Source organism: Crinia signifera, chromosome 9 (genome assembly GCF_055691185.1).
Source record: "Crinia signifera chromosome 9, ASM5569118v1, whole genome shotgun sequence".
Lineage (NCBI taxonomy): Eukaryota > Metazoa > Chordata > Amphibia > Anura > Myobatrachidae > Crinia > Crinia signifera.
Genome location: NC_139225.1, coordinates 88,290,778 through 88,314,973, shown reverse-complemented (window position 1 = coordinate 88,314,973; position 24,196 = coordinate 88,290,778).

The window sequence follows — 24,196 nt, the reverse complement described above, 5'->3', positions numbered from 1 at the left end:
GGTCTTGCTAATGCCACATAGCACCCACCATTCATTCCACCAGAATCTGAGCTGCAAAATCCAAAAATCACTCCTTCCCTTCTGAGTCCTGCCATGCACCCAACTGGTATTTTTTGGTCACATATGAGGCATTGCCATACTCGGGAGAAATTGGGGCACAGATTTTGGGGTGCTTTTTCTCCTTCATACCTTATGAAAATGAAAAATTTTGAGCCAGAACTGCATTTTTGTGTAAAAAATGTAATTTTTCATTTCCACAGCCCAGTTGTATCAAAATTGGTGAAACCCCTGGGGGTTTGAAATGTACACTATACCCCTAGATGAATTCCATGAGGGGTGTAGTTTGCAAAATGGGGTCACTTGTGGGGGGGTTCCACTGTATTGGTGCTTTAGGGGTCTTGCTAATGCGACATAGCACCCACCAACATTCCACCAGAATCTGTGCTGCAAAATCCAAATATCACTCCTTACCTTCTGAGTCCTGCCATTTTTTGGTCACACATGAGGCATTGCCGTACTCGGGAGAAATTGGGGCACAGATTTTGAGGTGCTTTGTCTCCTTCATTCCTTGTGAAAATGAAAAATTTTGAACCAGAACTGCATTTTTGTGTAAAAAATTAAATTTTTCATTTTCACTGCCCAGTTGTACCACAATTGGTGAAACCCCTTGGGGTTTGAAATGTACACTATACCCCTAGATGAATTCCCTGAGGGGTGTAGTTTGCAAAATGGGGTCACTTATGGGGGGGTTCCACTGTATTGGTGCTTCGGGGGTCTTGCTAATGCGACATAGCACCCACCAACATTCCACCAGAATCTGTTCTGCAAAATCCAAATATCACTCCTTCCCTTCTGAGTCCTGCCATGCACCCAAATGGTATTTTTTGGTCACATGTGAGGCATTGCCGTACTCGGGAGAAATTGGGGCACAGATTTTGGGGTGCTTTGTCTCCTTCATTCCTTGTGAAAATGAAAAATTTTGAGCCAGAACTGCATTTTTGTGTAAACAATTTAATTTTTCATTTTCACTGCCCAGTTGTACCACAATTGGTGAAACCCCTGGGGGTTTGAAATGTACACTATACCCCTAGTTGAATGCCCTGAGGGGTGTAGTTTGCAAAATGGGGTCACTTGTGGGGGGGTTCCACTGTATTGGTGCTTCGGGGGTCTTGCTAATGCGACATAGCACCCACCAACATTCCACCAGAATCTGTGCTGCAAAATCCAAATATCACTCCTTCCCTTCTGAGTCCTGCCATGCACCCAAATGGTATTTTTTGGTCACATGTGAGGCATTGCTGTACTCGGGAGAAATTGGGGCACAGATTTTGGGGTGCTTTGTCTCCTTCATTCCTTGTGAAAATAAAAAATTTTGAGCCAGAACTGCATTTTTGTGTAAAAAATTTAATTTTTCATTTTCACTGCCCAGTTGTACCACAATTGGTGAAACCCCTGGGGGTTTGAAATGTACACTATACCCCTATTTGAATTCCCTGAGTGGTGTAGTTTGCAAAATGGGGTCACTTGTGGGGGGGTTCCACTGTATTGGTGCTTCGGGGGTCTTGCTAATGCGACATAGCACCCACCAACATTCCACCAGAATCTGTGCTGCAAAATCCAAATATCACTCCTTTCCTTCTGAGTCCTGCCATGCACCCAAATGGTATTTTTTGGTCACATGTGAGGCATTGCCGTACTCGGGAGAAATTGGGGCACAGATTTTGGGGTGCTTTGTCTCCTTTATTCCTTGTGAAAATGAAAAATTTTAAACCAGAACTGCATTTTTGTGTAAAAAATTGTAATTTTTCATTTTCACTGCCCAGTTGTACCACAATTGGTGAAACCCCTGGGGGTTTGAAATGTACACTATACCCCTAGTTGAATTCCCTGAGGGGTGTAGTTTGCAAAATGGGGTCACTTGTGGGGGGTTCCACTGTATTGGTGCTTCGGGGGTCTTGCTAATGCGACATAGCACCCACCAACATTCCACCAGAATCTGTGCTGCAAAATCCAAATATCACTCCTTCCCTTCTGAGTCCTGCCATGCACCCAAATGGTATTTTTTGGTCACATGTGAGCCATTGCCGTACTCGGGAGAAATTGGGGCACAGATTTCGGGGTGCTTCGTCTCCTTCATTCCTTGTGAAAATGAAAAATTTTGAGCCAGAACTGCATTTTTGTGTAAAAAATGTAATTTTTCATTTTCACAGCCCAGTTGTACTACAATTGGTGAAACCCCTGGGGGTTTGAAATGTACACTATACCCCTAGATGAATTCCCTGAGGGGTTTAGTTTGCAAAATGGGGTCACTTGTGGGGGGGTTCCTAACTTTTAGCATCTTATGGTGCCTAGAAACCTACATGGTGCCTAAAAAATAATCTCATAAAAAGGAGGCTCCAAAATCAAGTAGGTGCTCCTTCTATTATGAAGCCTGTGGTTTGGTCAACGTGCACACTAGGGCCACATATAGGATATTTATGAAAACAAAAGAATTGGGGGAATCAATTTTTAGTCACATTTCTCTAGTAAAATCTACTGTGTTCCTTAGAAAAATGTATTAAAATTGAAAATCTGCAAAAAAAATGAAATTTTGAAATCTCACCTACACTTTGTTTTAATTCCTGTGAAACACCTAAAGGGTTAACAAACTTCCAAAATGCTGTTTTGAATACTGTGAGGGGTGCAGTTTTTGAAATGGCATCATTTATGGGGGTGTCTCACATACAAGTCCCTCAAAGTCACATCAGAACTGAACTGGTCCCTAAAAAAATCAGTGTTTGAAATTTTCTTGAAAATTTGAGAATTTGCTATTCATATTTTAAGCCTCCTAGTGTCCAAAAAAATTAAAAGGAGGTTGAAATAATGATGGAAACATAAAGTATACATATGGTCTATGTTAGTTATTAACTATTTTGAGTGGTATGATTATTTGTCTCACAAGCAGAAAATTTAACATTTTGAAAATTGCTAAATTTTCAATTTTTTTACGACATTTTGGTATTTTTCACAAAAAAACACAGACTGTATCGACCCAAATTTACCACTAACTTGAAGTACAATGTGTCACGAGAAAACAATCTCAAAATCACGGGGATAAGTAAAAGCAAAAAAAAGTTATCCCCACTTAAGTGATACATGTCAGATTTGAAAAAAAGGGCTCTGTCAGGAAGGCAAAAACAGGCTGCGGCGGGAAGGGGTTAAAGTACTTTTAAAGTGAAAAATAAAATAAACAGGAAAACCTGCCAGAAGGCTTCTTATTGCATTGAAATACAGATATTGCATTGAAATACAGATATTTGAGATCTCTGCTCTGCTCAGCAACTCATGAGCATTACATCATACCTGCCTACTTTTGAAAAAGCATTTAAAGGAGATTGTTAAAACAACAAGTATGGGCCTACTTTCCCTGCCAGCCTGCCAGGCTCTCCCACACCCTCCTTGGCTGGTCACAACCTAATACAATTGGGAGGTCCAAGGGGAGCTACAATGATGTTATTTGTGTTGAATCACATCATCGTAGCCCCGCTCCTTGCTGTACAGTATCTGCTTTTTTGGAACTATATAGTGTGGGTAGAGCCATGATTTGATGGTACAGCCATCAATTCATGGCTATAGCCCGGTATAGCCCACCTTACTGCCAGTCGTGCCCCCTATGTGCATGCCACACTGCCCCATTCTGGAGGAGGGCACAGCAAGTATTTTAGGCTTAAATGCAATAGGCTTCTTTCTGTTTATCAATCCCCATTTTGGCTATCACCATATATTGCAGGTGAAAGCCTTTACAGAGACCTTCCTGGAATGCTTCCCAAAGTATCCTGTTGATGGATCTATGATGTCTAGATTGCCCATGTTATGTTCGACCAAGCTTAGTTGAACCCGTCTAGTTAGACGCCTAAAGATAGTAAACTATGTCTAGATCGACAGTAACGGAAGTTAGATGCCATCGGTAGAGCACGGGAGTGTGGTCGATGGTCACATGGTCGACATGAGTTTTTTTTTCTTCTTACCAGCAGGGCCCTATGCCTTCATGTGTTTTTCTTTTACTCATTTATACCATCATTCCCCTCACCACTGCCAATAATACCAAAACTTTGGGAACAGCCAGCTTATTTGTGTCTTATAACTGCGGCAACAGCAAGGCATACTCTGCTGGGAAGCAATCATCAGTTACAGTAGGTTATGTTTAGGCAGTAGGAGGCGGGCTAGGGTTAGGTTAGGTTTAGGCAGTAGGGGGCGGGCTAGGGTTAGGGTGTGTTGGCCGCGGGGTTAAGTTTAGGCTACTGGGAGGGAGGGCTACAGTTAAGGCAGGAAAGGGGGGTGATTTTGATTAGGCTATGGGGGATGGTTTGGATGCGGGATAGGAAGGCTTAGGTTTGGCACTAATGGGGAGGTTTTGGCTGCAGGGTTCAATAGTTAGGGCTATTCTGCAGGAAGGGGGGGTTTGATGGGGAGAGAGAAGGGGTTATGGTATAAATGGTAGACAATGTCTAGGTCAATGGTCACTAGGTCAATCACTAATGGCCAACAGTGACTAAGTCGACACCTTGAAATGGTTGACATACTCAAGGTCGACATTGACAAAAGATTGACACAAGCTTATTGTCGACATAGACATGTTCATTATAAATAAGGTCAACATGAGTTTTTCACGTTATTGTGTCTATGTTGACACCATATAAGTGTATTGCCCCCCCTTCATTGCGCTCGCCATGCTTCAGGCACATTATTGTATTCCCACTCTATGCCCAGTTGGATAGTAATGTATAAAAAACCACCTTTAAAAAAAGTGAAAAACTCATGTCTACCTTATTTAACCATGTCTATGTCAACCAAAAGCTTGAGTTGACCTTTTGTCAATGTCAATCTTGGGTATGTCGACCATTTCAAGGTGTTGACCTTATCACTGTTGACCATTAGTGGTCAAACTAGTGACTGTCGACCTAGACATGGTCTACCCAGTGACCGCATACTGGAGAAGGTAAGCATATTGGACCCATGTTGAGAGTCTCTCCATCGGGACGGCATTCCGTCCACCGGTCCTGCGTATTTATTCCATTCTGCTAAGTTTTGTACTGTATGTAAGTCACTTTTTTATTTATCTTTGAAACTGTTTCTGTACTCTGTAAAGAAACAGCGCAGTAATAATATTTAATATTTAAACTTGAATAAAAAATGTTATATCTAATCTGTTTTCGGGAGTTAGAGTGCTGAAAAAATGCCCATTAAAGCATTGTAGTTATATAACCATAAAACCTCATGAACTTTTGTAATGAAATAGCATGATAACGGTGCCAGTGCGCCCACATGCCGTTAAACACAACAACGATCTATAATTGTGAAATTTGTTTGATGGCTGGATTACTGGCATTGAACTTCATAAAACACAGTGGAAATGTGGCTGCATTGTTCTGGCTGTGAGGGACTTTTTGTTGTTGTTTTTGTTATATGTATGAACTTGTCTAGAATTTCCAGTAACTGCTACATTTTTAATTCACTATGGTTTCGCCTTTGAGATAGCATATTATAAGAGCTGTCAGGAAAGTATTCTATTACCCTTTTTATTTTACTGCGCCATTAGACATAACAAGCTGAATTTCATCTCTGCAGCTATCCTCACAAAGATATAATTTATCTAGTTTGTGCTGCAACGATACCCTAATAACAGAAAATATAATATTTCTGCGAGTAAGCCGCAGATAAACACTCCATTAGTGCAGATGACCCGTTAGCCGGAGAAGCTTTTAGTGACCTTAATAACAATGTAGCTATTCAGGCTATTTGGTTATGGAATACAAAGTTTGTTTTTTGCTGGAAGAGAAAAAATCTACCGGCCCATTGATAGACCTGGTATAGTTACAAAAATATAATTTGGTGCTGGATGTTTTTATGTGAGAATCTAAAGCCTAAACATTAGTGTTGTATATTAAAAAGTAATTTTAACGATGCTCTAATTTAATTTATTTATTTAAAAATGTATCCACTAGCCATTATCATAGTCTATCCTTAAAAAAGGGACACCAAGTTTAAAGGTTGATTTTGATTGATTTGATTTCAGATGAATTAAAATCAATCTTAATTAATATTGTGCAAGGATTTGAGTTTGTTTATATTTATTTGTAAATGTTAGTAAATATATATTTTAAGGATGTGGACACATGGGCCGATCTGTCAACTGCTGATATCGGGGTGCCGGCGTTGGCTGGCAAGGAGTGAGGAATGTCTCGGCAGGGGGAGTGGGGGCCATGCTGCATTGAGCACCATGGCCCTCATTCCGAAATAGACTGTTCTTCACAGTCTATTGCTACATTTGGTTCCGATGCCGCTGGGCGTTATCGAATTACGATTGCGTGCTGCATAGTATGGTGCAATTTGCACTATGTGCTATGCGATTTTGAATATATAGTCAAAATCTATAGTGTAAATTGCACTGTGTCCACAGCTTAAGCCCAATACAGATAAAGATCAACCATAAATCGACCTTCAGTAAATACTGTATACCCCTGATGCTCTTTGTAATGAGTAGTAAGGGTGCAAGTAGAACATACAGATCTCAGAGCAAGGACAAATTATTAAGTGTAGATTCACTTCTAAAAGTCAACAGCGGTGGTATTGCCCATGGCCAATCAGATTCTGCATATCATTTTCTAGGATGCAATATAGAAATGATCGCTAAAATCTGCTATGGGCAACACCACCAATAGTAAGTTTTAAATGTTTTAGTTAATTTACTCATACCAAGAACATATGTGATCAATATGTAGCTGGTCTAGCTCTAATTGGTAATAAACTGTGTATTTATTAAAATAATCTGAAATATATCGTTTTTTAAAATATAGTTTATGGGTACATGGTATGGAATGGCAGTATGGATATGTAAGTGTAAGACTTTGGGGCATACAAATTGAAACAAGCCTTATATTATGGATAACCCCATACTGGCAAGAAAAGATCAAACTGACAATTGGGCAAACTGGTGCCAAGCAGAACAGGTCATTTGGAAATTAGGCATCTGATTGTCCTATGGGGCAACAAAATTATTGTTGCCCCATAGTGTGCATGGAACTAAATGAATATATACAGTACTAAGTTGTACATATCCTGTGGCCAGACCACCCCATCTGTATGAATTTTTTTACAGCCATGATATATTTATCATTGTGCACTTGCAGCAGCCCTATCCATAAAGCATAAGACAAGTCTAAACTAGAAGTAATTACACATATTTCCATTGATGAACCCTTTATTTGAACTTAAAAACAAATATTAGTGAGGAAATGGATCAGCTTTAATTTAATTTTAAACAAAGTTGATTAAAGAAGAATTATGATGATGATGATGATCATCATCATCATACATAAATCAACACACCAGGCCTAGGTGGGGCCTTCTCCTATCCTATCATTCTCTACTCAAATATCCAACTCAGATGTGTGTGCTATAATACAACATGATGATGCCAATGCACGACTCTAACACCTAGCCAATGTAATGATCACAATTCAGGAAAGAGGGTAAAAGTAATTACATAACGTGTTCTAGTTGCCCAAAAGGAAAAAATGGGCTTTTACCTATAACAGATGGAGGGAATAACATTATACGAAATATATACAATTTAATCAACAGCAACCTGTGAACAGGGCAACAGCATTTAAGGATATCATGGCAAGAGGCTAAATACAGCCTTTACCTAATTGATCTGTCTTGGAACATGGAATCAAGCAGACCATTTGACTGTAACTACCCAGTTTGTTTTATCCGTAATTCTAATTGTCAAGTGCAACGGAACTTGCTGCATTGTATAAGAAACTGTTAATAAATAAAATAATAATAATAATATCAAATAATCACTAAGATTAACAATAAAGACATGCAAAAGCAGAAGCCATCTTCCCTGGGGCCCCTGATTTAGCCACATGAAATAATCCAATGTAAGGCCATTGCAAATGATAAGTAAAACATACACTTTCATAAACTTTTCACTAATTTAAGCTAGTGGTCTCCAAACGCAGTTCAACAGTTCAGGTTTTTGGGATATCCCTGCTTGTGCACAGATGATATAATCAAACTGCCTCAGCATAGATATAATTAAAACCTGGATTGTTGAGGTGACTTGAGGAATACGTTTGGGAACCACAGAGATTATCTTTCTATGCTGACCTCTCAACTTTACAGACATAAGTAGGACCCAACTCACTACTTGGACATGTATGAGGAGCGTATAGTATTTACTAAACTTATGTTATGCAAACCCTGACAAATCATCGGCAATACTAGTTTTTAAAATTGGGAATGTGCTTTGCTTTACAATAACTATTACAATATATCCATGAAATGACATTTTGTACCAATAAATTGCAGGAAGGAAGTATATCTGCTGCTTATTGACTGCTTAGACAATGCTTTAATTATCACACCTAAACATAATCTGTCCATTTTTCAGTCTATCGCCCTTCAACAGGCATGTCCAAAGTCAGGCCCGGGGGCCAATTGCGGCCCATGCTGTCATTTAAAGCGGCCCGCAGCCTCCAGCTGGAAGCGGGCAGAGCATCAGATGTAGGAAGCACAGCACAGGACACTAAAGGTGGGGCCCTAGTGAGCGCGCCTTTACCATACAGTGAATGGGAGTCATACAGTGAAGGAGGGTCAGGCTTGGGGACATACAATAAATGGAGGCACTGATGGACATTAAGAGAAGGGGGCATGCTGGGGGACAGAGTGAATGGGTGCAGAGTGGGGAGCATACAGTGAATGGGGGACATACAGTGAAGGAGGGGCAGGCTGGGGACATACAATGAATGGGGGCAGGCTGGGGGAAATACAGTTAAGGGGCACGCTGGGGGACAATTCTGATGTGATTAATGATTCAAAGAATGTCAGGCTGAATGGTCGGCCCCCCACATTTTCACCAAATCTGGCCCTCGTCGCAAAAAGTTTGGACACCCCTGCCCTACAACTACAAAGCACACATGATAGCAAACTACTTGAGGAGCAGAATGTCCTTTGTCACGCCATCAGACACCTAGGACTGTGAAGTGGCACAGCAAACATCATTGAGATAAGAATAGAAACCCAAGGACTCTGCAACATCCATAAACATTTGCAGCTTTTGAATATACTGTATGCAGAGTGGGTGCAAATACATAAATATTTTCAAGAATTCCTTTCAGACCTGGAGAACCATCTGAATCTCCACTGAAAAGTAAAGAAAATACTGTGGCTCCCAGGGGCGTAGCTAAGGGTTCATGGGCCCTGGTGCGAAAGGTCAGCTTGGGGCCCCCCTACATACAACAAAATTAAAATCTCGGTCTCGGTCCAAGAAAATAAAAGCTGACAAGCCTGACAGGACTGGAGTCAGTGCTGTTGTGGAACTACACGTCCCAGCATGCCCTGCCACAGATTTTAGATAATGGATTTCTAAAACTGTGACAGGGCATGCTGGGACGTGTAGTTCCACTGTAACAGTGGAACTACACATCCCAGCAGTTTTAGCAATTTTTCACATAAACTCAAAAGCCTGACAGGACTCACTGTAGTACAGGGTGCCGGGCGGTCCTGCTCCTGGCAGCCTACTCCACTCTATGCTGCATCAGCTGGCTCAGCCCAGGCTGTGTCGGGCGCCGACGTGCTGTGTGATGGCGCGGAAGCGGAGGGAGAGGGAGGGGGAGGTTGGAGCCCGCGTGCGTCGCGCTGACGTCACGCGGCAAGGGGTCCCCTTCCTATTGGCTGCCTGCGGCTGGGGACGGGACACGGTGGCCGTATCTGTGATTGGCTGCAGCAGGGGGATTCGGAGCCGCTGCAGCCAATCACAGCTCAGATACGGCCACCGTGTCCCGTCCCCAGCCGCAGGCAGCCAATAGGAAGGGGACCCCTTGCCGCGTGACGTCAGCGCGACGCACGCGGGCCCGCAAAGCAGCACTGGGAACGGGTGCGACTGCGTCCTGTTCGCTTCCCTCTTCCAGGACAGTGGCGGGGGTTGGGCCCCCTGGCTCAGGGGCCCGGTCACATCTGCGACCGCTGCGACCCCTGTAGCTACGCCACTGGTGGCTCCCTAACTACCCCTCCCAAGTTAAACCCTAATACTAGCAGAACGTGTCTGACATTAGGGATGCTGCTGTTGGTATTATTACCATCGGCATCCTAATTGCTGGGATGCTGACAACTATGGTTGGGTACAGGATCCCAACTGTCAATGGTCAAAATATCAACAGTGGTTTCCTAACTCATAATCTTGACACATTTTGGTAAACACTGTAACACCCTTACCCCCTACTCCTAACCCACCCTTAGTTTAGCCTAAACCACTCCTTCGCAACCTAATCCTAATCTCCCCCTCCTGCAGCCTAACCCTATCCTCTACCTCCTGCAGACTATCCCTTATACTGTACTTACTAAAGGAATGTTTCGGAATTCTGACAGACGTATGCTGCTGCCAATATAGTTATAACAATATCGGTGATGCCACGGGAGAATGAAATAGAGCATACACACTGACCGATATAGTTAATATTTTTGGTCAGTGATGTCACCCACTCCAAACATGCTGTCACTGATGATATTGTCAGAATAAGCTGGATGTGCAGTAGACGGGAAGGGTCATTAACAATGCTCGGGAGCGCGCATATTTTTTTAAAATAATTTATTCTTTATTTAAGTTTCATATATAAAAACAAATAAGACATATAACAAACAGCACTGTGTCATAGTCCAAGCATATGTAACAACACTCACAAAGTTTCGTCTGTTTTGCTCTGCGGATATATTACACTACATAAATACATAAATACATACATAACAATAACAATAACAGTACCGTGGCAGCGCATTCTCCTGGGGATCTCTAACCTCCTATGTTATGGGTTTGCCAATCCTGTGGGGACCCTGGGGTTAATGACCTCTGGCCTCTTATGGCTCCTTTAGTCCTGGTATATACACATGCCTTTTATAGAATCTGTGCAGTTAAAATGTGCTCCGATTTAAAGTGTGCGTGCAATGACCTTAGCTATGTGATAAGGGTGATATGTCTTTTTTTTTATTATTATTTATTACTCACTGGTTAACACACTTTCCCACCATCTATATCACTGTCTGTAATGATTATGTGCCATTATCTGGCTCCTATGTGTCAATACTTCTTATATTACAGTATGTTTTAGTTGTGCAGTGCTATATTTTAAAAAAATGTGCATACACTTCAATTGCTTAATTGTATCGTTTCAAATATATTTCATTTAATTGATTGTAACGTTACTCCAGTGTGGTGATACTATCCAATAGTGCCACATTTTTCATATTTGCTTATTGTGTTCCTCTAACAGTGTAATTAACCAGTGACTTCCAACTGTTGATGTCTGGGCCTTTGCTAGATAGCCATGTTCTAGCCACTATCACCTTGGCCAGTGAATACATATTGATCACATATAGTTTCTCCTTGGTTTTCAATCTACTGTTGCTTATTATGCCAAGTATACAACATTTCGGGGGTCAGAATTTCTTTAGCTATTCCTGTGTCTATTATTATCTGTATAATTCCCCCCCAGAACTTCGCTACCACTCGACATCCCCACAGCAGATGTATAAATGTACCTGTTTCGCTGTTTCATTTTAGGCAGATGTTTGATATTCTGCCAGCAAACTGGTCATTGACAGTATGACCTATGAAAAACAAACAATTGCACTTGTTGTGTTCGCAATGAGTTAGTGGCTTTCATTAAGGATGACATGGCCGTAGCCCACTCGCTCTCCCCATTGGGCCTACATCTTCCACCCATTTTTCTCTTAATGCACTTAATCCATCCCTGGTTTTTGATCGGTTAAGATTTTTATATAACCTTGACACTAGTTTGGCCTTTCCACCGGTTTTTAGAGTTGCTTTTATTGAGGATTCTTCAAATACTGGGGGGGAATTAAGAAAGTGAGTCTCCAGGGCGGATCTTAGTTGTAGGTACCGGAAAAAGTACGTCTTTGGTATATTAAACTCCTCTTTTAATTGTAGGAAGGTCTTAATCCCATCTTTCCCGTATGTCACTGAGTATGGCTTCCACACCTCTCCAACCTGTAGTCCCTTTAACTCCTTTAACCTTCTTATATCATTAAGAGGGTGGTCCGGATCTATGGATTTAAACCTATTTATCTTGTTGGCCTCCTTCCATACTTTTATAGTTTGTATCACCAATGGGGGGTTTAAGCTTGCTTCGTGACCCTGTAATAATTTATTCAGTGGTTTAACGTTGGGGCCTGCCAAATTTACCAATGCTGCTATTAATTCACTTTCCTGTTCGTCCACTACCCACCCCTTTGTCAGTGCCAATTGGGCAGCAATGTAATAATTCCTAAAATCAGGCAACCCCAATCCCCCCTCTCCTCTCTCCTTCATCAGAACACTCAACCGAATCTTTGGCCGTGCATTGTTCCAAACGAAGGATGACAATATACTGTTTATTTTTCGAAAAAGTGAATTGGGGAGATATACAGGGGATTGCTGTATTACATACAGAAATTTGGGAAGCATAATCATCTTCACCAGGTTAACCCGGCCAGTCATTATTAGAGGTAATTTCCGCCAAGAGTTGAATTTTTTCCCCATAAAAGCCAAGAGTGGTTGAATGTTTTGCTGTGTAAATTCCCGTCGGTCTTTAGACACCCAGATCCCTAGGTATTTAAATGTTGTTGCCCACGTTAGAGGGTATGGAGAGGGAGTTGGGGGGTCAGCGCTTTCCCCCAAAGAGAGTATTTGGGATTTGCTCCAATTGATTCTGAACCCTGAGTTATCTCCAAACTCTTCAATAATGTCCAGAACCAATGGGAGTGACGCTGAATGGTTTGAAAGATATATTAGCAGATAATCCGCATACAGGGACACTATATCCCTACTATCCCCTACTTTGAAGCCCCCAATTTTGGGGTGCTGCCTGAGAATACATGCCAGGGGCTCGATTGCCATTGCAACTAGTACCGGGGATAAAGGGCATCCCTGCCTTGTACCCCTGGCTGTGCAAATGCTGGGGAGGTCCACCCATTCACAGTAACTCTTGCAGTCGGGTTTGTATACAATAATTGTACCCATTTTATATAATTAGGGCCTAGTCCAAACGCCTCCAATACCGTCCATAAGTATGGCCATTCGACCGCATGAAATGCTTTTATTGCATCTAGTGATACTACCACAGCATCTCTGTCCTTCTCTATTGGCATCTGCAGGTGGCCGAATAATTTCCGAAGATTTTGTGAAGTGGATTTACCCGGGATAAATCCGGATTGGTCCGGATGTATTATTTTAAGAATATGTTTATTTAGTCTAGACACCAATATCTTAGGGTATCCCCCTCATCTCCCTGGGAATACACACAAGTCAGTATCAACCCTGAAGGATTATTTCAAACCTCAGGAAAAATTTGGGGACAGGTGGACTACTGTATGCGAGGAGGCATTTAATAAGTTGAAATACAGTTTAACCCATACCCCTATTCTGGCATATGCAAATCCACAGTTACCCTATGAAGTGCATATTGATGCCTCTTTTGATGGATTAGGGGGAGTCCCCTACCAGTGGCAACAGCAGAGGTTACGACCTATATCTTTTGTTAGTAGGGGGCTATCGGTTAGTGAGAAGAAATATGCTGTCCATAAATTGGAGTTTCTTGCTCTTAAGTGGGTGGTTGCAGAGAAATTTCATGACTATCTCTATGGTGTGAGTTTTACGGTACTAACTGACAATAACCCATTAACTTATGTAAATACTACAGCTAAATTAGATGCCACGGGACATAGATGGTTGGCTGCATTATCTAACTACAATTTTACCCTAAATATAAGCCTGGGATACAAAATGTAGATGCTGATGCTCTTTCCAGATACCCGTACAAGGGGGCTGATAGCACCAATGATGAATGGGTGGAACTCCCCGCCCCCGCCTTCCAAGGATTATGTCACCAGGTGTCAATCTTACAGGGTGAATTGCAAGAGGCCATTAGTGCTTTAAGGGCTTCAGAAGCGGCACTGCGGGTCAGGTATTGTTGGCTCTTACAGTCAGAGATGAGTGGATTAATCCCTATCACCAAAGATCAATTGAGACAAGGGCAGGCCCATGATCCTGATATAGCTATACTGGTGAAATATTTGCGTCAACCCTCATCTGTACCTAGTTCCCCCAAGAGAGATAAAACTAGAGTATTGTGGCATCAGCGACAGAGGATGAAATTGAGGAAAGGGATATTATATCGGCAGACTAAACTCCCGAGGGGAAACTACAAATATCAGCTAGTGTTACCTTCATGTTACATTTCCATGGTGCTAAAAGCACTGCATGATCATCATGGACATTTAGGCTATGAAAAGACCCAACAGTTGATATCTGATAGAGTGTATTGGCCATTTATGAATCAAGACATTGATCAATACTGTTGAAATTGTAAGAACTGTATTTTGAGGAAAACATTACCTATGCATGCTGCCCCATTGGTACATCTTGCTAGTTCTGGGCCTCTGGACTTAGTCTGTTTAGATTTCCTATCCTTTGAAAGCCCTGATGGGAAAGATAGTAATGTGTTAGTGATAACTGATAATTTTACCCGGTATGCCCAGGCATATGCCACTCCTGATCAAAAGGCATTAACTGTTGCTAAAACCTTATGGGAAAAATTCTTTGTACATTATGGGCTCCCTGCTAGGATACATACTGACCAGGGCCGGGATTTTGAAAGTAAGGTAATCCAAGAGCTGTGTAACTGCTGTGGGATAAAAAAATCTCGCACCTCACCCTATCATCCCCAGGGGGATCCCCAACCAGAGCGTTTTAATAGGACATTATTAAATATGTTGGGAACATTGGACTCTAAAAGTAAGGTACACTGGAAAAAACATATTTGTCAGTTAGTACATGCCTACAATTGTACCCGAAATGCAGCTACTGGCTATGCCCCATATACCCTTATGTTTGGAAGGGAGGCCCGGTTGCCTATAGATATCTGTCTGGGCACCACTCCTAATGTCCCTACTTCCTTGTCACATACCACCTATGTAAAACAGTTGAGAAAAGAATTAAAGGAAGCATATAAAATTGCCAAGAAAGCTGCAGACCATCAAGGGGATAAAAATAAAAGAATATATGATCAAAAGGTAAAGGAAAATGTTTTACTACCTGGGGACAGAGTATTGTTGAGATGTTTAGGAACTCCCCATAGACAGAAGTTATCCAATAGATGGAGGGATACTCCCTACCGTATAGTGAAACAACTCCCTGGGATTCCAGTATATCAGTTAGCTCCAGAAAATGCAGATGCTCCAATACTTACCTACCACCGACAACATTTACTGCCAGTAGGGCAACAACTGATGTTTGACCAAGACATAGAAAACACTCTAGGCACTCCAAGGCAAAAAGACAACTCTCCTGGGAGGAGAGCCATAATAGGCTGGATCCAGTGGAAGCACCGCATATGGAAGAAAAAGAGTTAGAAGGGGGTTATTTCTATAGGGACTCCTCCCCGGTACAGTACAGTGAGTCTCTAACAGAGAATGAATGTAGAATAGGACTGCAGGGTGATAACCCTGAGTACAATACTCAAATAGAAGCATATGATGATAATTACATGGTACTGGAACCAAGTGAAGGGGATCCCAATAGCAGGTTGGGGAACGAAAGGGCTAGAGAGCCTGAGGATCAATCCACCTGGTATTCTACTAGAATACGTAGACCTCCCACTATTTTAACATATGATAAACTTGGGATATCTAAGGATGAGCCTCGGGTGATCCATCCAAGTATTATTTATACATGGCCTTATTTTGGATGGGTGGGTCATGAGGCCTAATGGTGATCTGAAATGGATGGTATTGAACATCAGATCACCAGGGGGAGAATGTAAAGTGGTATTACAATGTGTATTAAGTGTAGCTCTAGGAATAACTATATTTGTGTTAAGGTTAATATGCTAATATGCTGATCACATGACCAGGGGTGTAGCATGAGATACAGAGTAACTGCTACTGACAGAGAAACTGACACTTCAACGGCTGGAGGAGTGATGAGCTGGATACTTGCTATGGACACCTTTCCTCTATTGAACTTCCCAGAAAAATAGGGAGCTGTTCAGTAAATATTGCCAGCAAGACACCTGCAGGAACGCACTAAGACGTGCTGGCTTCACAGATTGGGATGTAGCTGATCGCAGCAAACGACAGAGCTGGGGGAGCTGCAAAAGGCCCGTGACAGGGGTCCACATCAGTGCCCCGTAAAGCAGCAGGTTTGTGCGCATCAGCCCTGTGGTGGAGGAGCAGCAGCCGGCGGTGATTTGCCAGAATCAATCACTGAAAACATCCAGAGTGGTAGATATATTGAGCCTACACCAAACGCAGCACCAACCACACTATCTTTAAAGGGAGATAGCTTCATGTATGGCCATACTGTGTACTTGACATTCAAGTTATTCATAAGTCTGGAGTGGACTTCATCGTAGGAATACATCAGAATACAACCCTTGGACTACTTATTGGCCTGTCCTATGCAGCTTAAAGGAACAGTTAAATCTGCTAGCGCTATAACTAGCCAGAAGCTTCTATACGCTTTCATCTATGTTAAATGCATTTAACCATATACTGCCAACAATTGCTTCTAACTACTGGGGAGTCCAGTGAACTAAAGAGACAATATTAGGACAAAACTGAATATGACCCCCAGTTCTCTACTGTTTACGTTATTGTACCGAAAAGCTGTGTCAATAAGTGTATTTAAATGTAAGCAACTTTATTGCATAATAAGGCATAGATGTATTGCTAAGGGTATATGGTATGCTGCATGTCTAAGGTATGCTGAACTGGGCGGTGTATTGATAACACCCTGTCAAAGTGACAGTTGTTAATACCACCCAGCCTGATTACCCATATAGGGGGCTAAGTTATTATAGTGAAACTTAATGTTAGGAATATGTAAACTATTATTGCCGTTTGTTTATCTGTAAAGTGAGAAGCGGCCTATATGGGCTATAAGTAAACAAATTCAAACTTCATGAGTGTGTTAAGTGTACTTACCTTGATTGCCTGATGGAGAGCATCCAGATCACATCCCAGGGATAAACTAGCACATCTGGAAGGTAACACCTGTTGATATAAGAAGAAAACAGTCAGTGGGAGAAGCACCACATTCTCTGATAGTATATATTAACTGAAAAGCAGAGGGTATTCCCGAGCCTACCCTGTACCACTCATTAGGGTGGTTCCAACAGTTCGGGTGGAGGCACTGTGTATAACAGACATATTACCCCAAAGGGGTGACACTAAGGCGTAAAAAGTGGTTACATATATATATATATATATATATATATATATATATATATATATATATATATATACCTACAGTACATGCTTGCATACAATAGTCTTTACAATAGTTGCAGAAAAACCTTTACCCTTATAGGCCAGCAAGTCATTGAAATTCTTAAATATATATTAAAACATTAGTATTAGAAATGTCAGCATTTAATGGCTAGCTTCTTATAACAAACCCTCCACACCACGATGCATTAACACACAGCTTCTAGCAGTAAGTACAAATCCTAATGTTTCAAATGTGTTTAACCGTAACCATGAATATGGGACCTGCTTCTGCTTTGTTAACAAAGCAAATAAGAACACAATTTGGCAAAACCATGTGCACTGCAGGTGGGGCAGATGTAACATGCAGAGAGCATTAGATTTGGGTGGGGTGTGTTCAAACTTAAATATAAATTGCAGTATAAAACTAAAGGGGCATACACATGCGATTTTGGCTAACTTTCCTTACGATTTTGATTATATAGTCGAAATCGTAAGAAAGTAATGCCAAAATCGCACAGTGCTAAGGGGCTTGCGATATCGATACCCGGCGAGGTCAGTATCACAATTAAAAACAGACTTTGCAGGCACAGCCTATTTTTCATATGGACCGGATCGTTACTGAGGCCCCCACCTCCCTTAGTCATTTGCCACCTGCCGGCATCAGCAAGTGCATATGCCATACTTAGCTACTCTCTCCGAGGGTAGGCAAACCTCCTTCATTCCTGGCCATCGTATAAGCCCCCTCCTCTGCCAGTAACATACTGGCATTCACGGCTCTCCAGGGAGGGGGTGGATCTAAAAATCTGTAAATCGCGCCATTTATCCCCTCTCTGAAGAACTGCGAATCACAGCATTTACCATGATGGGGCAGGGTTTAAAGATGCCAAGCTCCGCCCCCACCCCTGGAAGTGTTGCAGAGAGTCTCATCTCCGGGCTTCTACCAGAGAGGAGAATCAAAAAGTAGGCAGGTATGGTGTATGCACTTGCCAATGCTTTCACCCTGCCGCGTCCCAGCGGCCGACGATATCGGTGGCTGCAGAAATTCTACCTTGTGAATGTACCTTATATGATGACTGAAGCCGCTGACAAGGAGGCGGGGAAACGCGCCATCACTTACTGCCGTCGCCACCACTAGAGCCTGGGAGATCTACGCTGGGGAGCAGGAAGTCCTAGAAAAGGCTGTACCATCGGGAAGACCAACAGCCGGGGACCCGCTCCAGGCAAGCAGTTCTCACCTAAAGTGGATTACAATAAGGCATTTGTCTGCACCAAAGCGGAAGCATAAGTATTGTGCAACTTGTTATTTATACAGCATCTTTTGAATGAATGAGCATCTGCAGCTCTATTAATACTACCAAGTGACCTGATGGTCCCGCAGAATCAAGATATGGTACAGTATGACTGACTAACATGCTTGAAAGTTAAAACAGCACTAACCCTGCATATTGGTGTGACTGGGTGTTTCATCCCCAAGTACAAGGACAGTCAAAGCAGCGCAATTGAGTATATTACTCGCAGCTATACTAACAAATACCAAGCCTCTGGTTATTGCCAAAGCCCAATTGGTGTATATACAGTAGGCTCATTAGCCAATGTACTTAGCCATGCATGCTGTAGTCTAGGATACTAGAATTTTTAAACTTCTGTTTTTATGTGATTTAAAAATTTCTGTGCACAAAGTTTATGATATTGTCTCACCGGCCGGTGGCATTGTGAATTAAATTATTCTGTTTAATAAAATATTTCTATTTGAATACTTATGTTATAGTCCATGAAAGCTGTTTACCTTTTTGTCTATATTTTTTTGTTTATCTTAAGGGTTGTGTATCCCTTATAAACAGCAGCTGGGACTATAACTAGTGCCCTGCGCTTGGTTATACCAAATTTGTTCTTTGTACCTTAAAGCTGCCTGTCATCTGTGGGCTACATTCAAAAGCAGTCAGTATTTACCCTACATAGAAACAATATAAATGTATTTTCTCCTCTTGCATTATGGTTTGTTTCAGACAAAAATGTAATTGTTTTTTTGCCTTACTTAGGGGGGTATTCAATGTCAGGGGCACGGCTGTCCCGTTCTCGCTTTGCTAGACTTAAGCTCGGCGGTCTGGATTCAATGTCCGGCCAGGAGCTCGCCTATTTCTGGCTTTTCTCGGCAGAACGAGCCCGACAGCTTGTGATGTCGGGCTCGTTCTGCCGAGAATGCCTGTTTAATGCTGTCGGGGAAGACAGCATTGAATAGGGCCCCGCAGCCATCTCCCCCGTCGGGAGATGGCTGTGGGAGCACGCCAAACATTGAATACCCCTTTAATCTAGCGGCCTATAGTCTAAAGTTTTGCTACAAAGTGCTCCTCCGCGTTTCACAATGTTCTGAATTTCTGCATAAATGAGACTTTAAAACTGTCTAGATGTCATCTAAGTCATAAATACACATCAGCTGTACCTTGCCACACTTCTCAGGGTCACTGTTGCATCTGTACGCTGCTAATGCACAGTTCACCAGCTAAATAAACAGATAGACCCGGTAGTTATAACAAAATCCAACTTCATCCTCATGTCCCCTGCTTGCAGAAATGTGCCCTCAACAGTATGCGATGACCTTGTTTGATATTCTTTACCTTTGTGTACACTAAACCACAGACCAACAACCATACAAAGGGCACACAAAAAAAGAAGAAAATATCAATAAGAGCTTTATCTTCACAGCTTTGTGAAATGAAAAACAAATATTTTCTATTGACCAACGAAGCTGCATCATAGGAGCCCACTCGGAAATCTATTATGAATTTCATTTTTCCCAATGTTTTGCAGTATTGTGTTTGATTATTGTACCATGGTAAATATGCTTCAGCTGATTCAAAGCTTCTTGTGCCGCTATGAGCCTTTGTCATCAATATTTGTGGCATGATAGATATGCTGAACGTTTATTGTATCAGGTAGCCTGTTATTTGCAGATGGTTGAGGAATCAATGCATTTGGAACTACAGTATAAAGTAAACCATATGTATGACTCCCAACAGTTTTTGTTGTTGCAGACAGATATGCATGTGGTGTTAAAACATCATGTAACATTTAAAAGATAACATCAGAAACGAATAAACAAAAATAAAATAAAAGTGAAAAGATTAAATTAAAATAATAATAAAACCAAATATTATATTTTTGTTTATGAAGTTAGGACCGCATTCTGTCTTACTAAAATAGATACTGTATTATAATACGACTAGTTAAAATCCTGTCAAAATGATGGCTTTTGCAATGTACTTTCACTTTGAGCTGTGACAGTTTTTAGCCCACAAACTCTCCATCCTAAGGACTGGGGGTCCTTATCTGCTCCTACCTCCAATCTCTGTATTCACAGCTCCCTCTTTCCATATCCAGCATGATTGAGACAGAGCAGTGTCCCTGCAAAAATTGCTTTCACTTTATGTGACTATTTTAGCACACAAAGAAGTAATTTGGTCTGTCCAGTGGCCTCTAGTAGTCATTTGTGGTACTACACATTCCAACCCTTTGCACTCTAAAGGCTCCACACACTGGTGCGATTTGGGCACAATGTAATTTACTTCCGAGTCCAGTCTGATGCGCGGACCTGTGCACATCGGATCCAGAGTTTGTTACTTTTGTAACAAGGATACATTGTATCCTGCTGCAGGAGTGGGATTGCATACAAAACACGGTATGCACAAATTTGCATACATTGTATCATATGCGATCTTGCCACTGTGGAGCCTGGAGGCTTCTCAGTGCCGAGTTGCCCAGGTATTGCGTGCAGGGCCGGCGCCACCATTGCCTAGGGCGCCGGCCACTGGAGGGCGGTAGTGAGCAGCAGAAGCAGCAGCAGCAACAGAGCTCCCGCCGGCGCCCGAGGAGAGCAAGAAGGAGAGCAAGAAGAAAGAAGAAGGCAGCTGGGACTGGAGCAGGTGAGCGAGCCATACCCCCGCCCCTGGATAGCCCCTTCACTCCACTGACCCCCCTGGAGCCCGGCTGGAGCTGCGGCTGTTATCACTGCATCTGTAACCGGCAACATCCCCCTGCGGCATCTCCGGCAACATCCCCCCTCGAGCGAAGTGGCGGCCGCATCTCCGGCAACATCCCCCCCCAGTGAAGCGGGACACTGCTCCCTCACTCTCCCCCCCCTGGGAAGTGATGCCACTGACCCCCCTGGTGCCCGGCCGGAGCTGTGGCTCTCACTGCATCTGTAACCGGCGGCATGTTGCGGCATCTACGGCAATATTCCCCCCCCCCCAGAGCAAAGTGACGGCCGCGGTGGAGAGGTTGAGCGCCGGCGGGCCCCCCACCCTAGGACGCTCCGGTGCCTTGCACCGGCCGTGATTGCATGCGAGGCTCAAGAGTGCAGAAATTTGTTCCCCTTAGATGCATTTTTTACCTGAATCCTAAGCCAGTGGTTCCTAGAATTTCCTCAAAGGCAGGCACCCCTAGGGCAGAGTTTTTGCTATTGAGATAAATATTTTAAATTAAGTAAATTGTGTGACGAGGGACCAGATCTTGCTCCTACTGCCTGTGTAGATAGTCATTGTGGGTGTTTCCTGAGGGCACACCGATACATTTCAGGCTGGCAACTTTCCTTAAAAATAAATTGCCCTCCTTTTCTAGCAAAATGTGTTGATTGCCAGACCTGCTCCAGATTCCTTCCTCCAACGGTGACCAGTGTGGTAATATATCTATTGGGGACATGCTCCTTCCCATTTGGGATTTATGTTCCTGATCTAGTGCGGGTGTCAGCTCTTGTACTGTCAGTGGCGTTCCTTGAGATTTTTGATCTAATAACTGTATGGTAATATACATGATGACATTTTGTTTTTACACATCCGCTTGTATTTTACACTTTCTGAGCGCTGTTTCCTCCATTTTTGCTTGTTTTTCCTAATTGGGAACTGACTACTCCGTACTACAGTAAGCAGCAGCTACTTTAGGGACCAGCCATGGGAGAGATCGATGCGGTCATTAGTTCTACAGGGTCTAGGTCGACAGTCAAAAGGTTGAGAACTATTTGTTCACATTCAAAAGGTCAACACATACAAAAAGTTTGACACATAAAAAGGTCAACATGGTCAAAGAGTCGGTACAAAATGTTCATGTGAAAATCGTTGACATGAAAAAGGTCGACATAGGTCAAAATGTATCCGGAAAAAGGACTTGTTCATACTTCACCATTCCAGTGGATGTGGAGGGGGAATATAATAGTGTGCCAAGATCAGCAAGCCACGGGTAGGATACACTTATAGGAAGTCTATGTCGTGCTACATGGACATAGGCACCCCCAAAAAAACAACAACCTTTGGTCAACCTTTTTCGTTGACCTTTTGACTGTTGACCCGTACCCCGTGGGACGCATCCGAGATTAACCTCGGTTTAAAGTTCTCTCTCTCCTCATAATATTATACATGTCAGCCTAACAAAGACAAGGTCTCACATTGCAATGAGCTACAAAGCCACACCACATCACTTAGCAGACACCTTAATAATGCATATTATGGATTCATATAGGCTGTTCATCCACATTTGTGTAAAATAAAGGAAAGTATAAAGAGGGTGTAAACAAAATAACAGAGGTCACTACATGCAAACAATTATATATTTTGATTCTTACTTCAGGTGTGCAAAATGACACAAACGAGCATTTAAAATGGAATCAATACCAGATAGAACAGGCAATTCAGTCAGTTTTTGTAGCATCTTCTGATAGATCCTCTCATTACAAGAAAAGTGACAAGTAGCGAGACAGAAAACATAGGTATATTTGACGTGGAGGTGACTCCAATGACCACAGCCTTGTTTAGAAAAGAGATGTGTGACTCTGGGGATTACACAAAAACAGGCAACATCCACAAAACACGCAGGCTGTCTACATCTGTAAACAGGGCAGTTAGGAAAGATGACAGACTCTACACATCTTAAACATGACAAGTTAATGAACTTGCAAGCTGCTTGGAAATCTTGTCTCCTGATTCTGCAGCTTTTCCCACACCTTCTAGATACCCCTTTATTCACAAAGATATATTCACTTGTGCTGTGTATACTGTATGTGAGATTAATATTAATGGTGGGACATGAGTATTTACTGTTCATAAGCATAATAGAGATAAATACATTCAGAATTACACTCAACTGTGATTTTCTCTATATGAGTATCGAGTATGGGTCTACAGCAAGTTGGTCGACAAGCATTAGGTCGACACTGTTAGGTTGACATGGGGAAATGTCGACATGGGGCATGGTTGGCATGGGTCTAGGTCGACAGGGGTTTAAGTCGACAGGTCAATAGGTCGACACAAGCATTAGGTCAACAGTCAAAGGGTCGACATGGGTTTTTTCACTGTTTTTTTGTCCAGAATGTCGACACAGTCTACATGGACACAGTTTCCAGTGCACCACATCCCCTCGCATGGCTCACTTCGCTTGCCATGCTTTGGGCACGGTGCCAAAGCATCGATGCGCTCTACACACTATTTTATTCTCCCACCACACCATAGTGGATGGTAGGGCATGAAATACCGCCACGTCAGCTCAAAAATGAGTGAAAAACCTCATGTCGACCTAGACACTGTTGACCTAATGGTTGTGTCGACCTAATGACCTGTCGACCTAAACCCATGTTGACCTTGACCATGTCGACCTTGAGCCATGTTGACCTAGAATCATGTCACCCTATCCCCATGTCGACCTAATGCCATCGATCCAATGCTTATCAACCAACTTGCTGTAGACCCAATGTATCCTGTATCTACAATAGATGATAAATTCTTCAAAATAATTACTCCCCCCCCCCCCAAAGTTCTGACGGGCTGTAAGCATAGCTGCGGCAGTGCAGTGCCTAGAAATGGTTTATAAAGGCACCCACCTGGATTCCTGTAAGGGTACTTAC